This window comes from Dipodomys spectabilis, unplaced genomic scaffold (assembly GCF_019054845.1).
Source record: "Dipodomys spectabilis isolate Male_0828 unplaced genomic scaffold, ASM1905484v1 ptg000239l, whole genome shotgun sequence".
In the NCBI taxonomy this organism is placed as follows: Eukaryota; Metazoa; Chordata; class Mammalia; order Rodentia; family Heteromyidae; genus Dipodomys; species Dipodomys spectabilis.
In genome coordinates this window covers 2115820-2116885 of record NW_024870916.1, presented here as the reverse complement: position 1 = coordinate 2116885, position 1066 = coordinate 2115820, and the positions used below count along the sequence as shown (strand labels likewise).

General features: G+C 31.9%; 1 pseudogene; it reads right to left on the bottom strand.

The window, feature by feature from the left end:
- Window positions 1-328: 328 nt before the first annotated feature.
- On the bottom strand, window positions 329-428 carry LOC122124560 (annotated as a pseudogene).
- Between the last annotated feature and the right edge of the window lie 638 nt (window positions 429-1066).

The following is a 1066-nucleotide window of genomic DNA, read 5'->3' as shown; positions in this document are numbered from 1 at the left end:
CCCCCTTGCATCTTGCTGCTGGAAATTGAGATAGCAAAAATACATTGGAACTGTCACCAATATGTCAAACCAGGTCTGAAGATCCACTTGGAAGAAACTGCATTTGATATTATAGTATTATATTTCTTTGGGATAAAACGACAATGTTGTCTAATTTCAAAAGTTGTGTAAAGGTTATGCTATGTAAAGGCCTTTCTAAGGTGAAAATTTAATACATTGATGTCAAAGTAACTTTTAATTATATGAATTACGTGTATTGTTACACTTGTAATTTTGTAACCAACCAACTTTTTAATAGCTGTTTTTCATTTCTTGCATCTGAAGAATGAAAAATTTTGAATACTTCACAAATTTTCATATCATCGTTGTACAAGTGCCATGTTAATCTCTGTATTGTTGTAATTTTGGTATACAAGCTGCTGAAGAATGTAGTATCCTGTAAATTTAAGTAGTTAATGATGAAATATTTATACAGGCTTATATGCTTAGGTGCCTATTTGTAACAAGGGAACCTTATTGTTCCTAAAAATGCTATTAATCTTATTTCCCTAAAATTCTGTGAATAGTTGAAAAAAATATGTTGTTCAGTTGATTGCTCACATTTGCAATCTTTTTGTCAATGACTATTTTAAGTCTTTTTCATTTAGAATCTGATCATACTTTCAAGTATTTATAGCTAAGTCCAAAGGAGACGGCTTTTTCAAGTACTTATTTATCCAACTGTGTTAGCTCTGTGAAGCCAATGGATTCAAAATAAGCCTTGTTTAAGAGCTACTTCTAAATATATGGAGCTGAAATTTTCCCAAATGAGGTCTTATTGGCACAAATGTCTACCTGACCCTTTACCCTTCTTCCATGAAAGAACAGACCAACCAGAATATCTTACTCTGACAGCATAGATTGTATTACTGGAACAAAACTAATCTTAGTTACAGGGATCATAGAAAGATGAACAGTTTAGCCAGAACTGTTCATACTAGAAGGCATTTTATCAAAATATGATTGTTTATGATACCTACCATTTCAAAAGTAGCTAAAGCCAAGAAGGTGAAAAATTGTTCACATG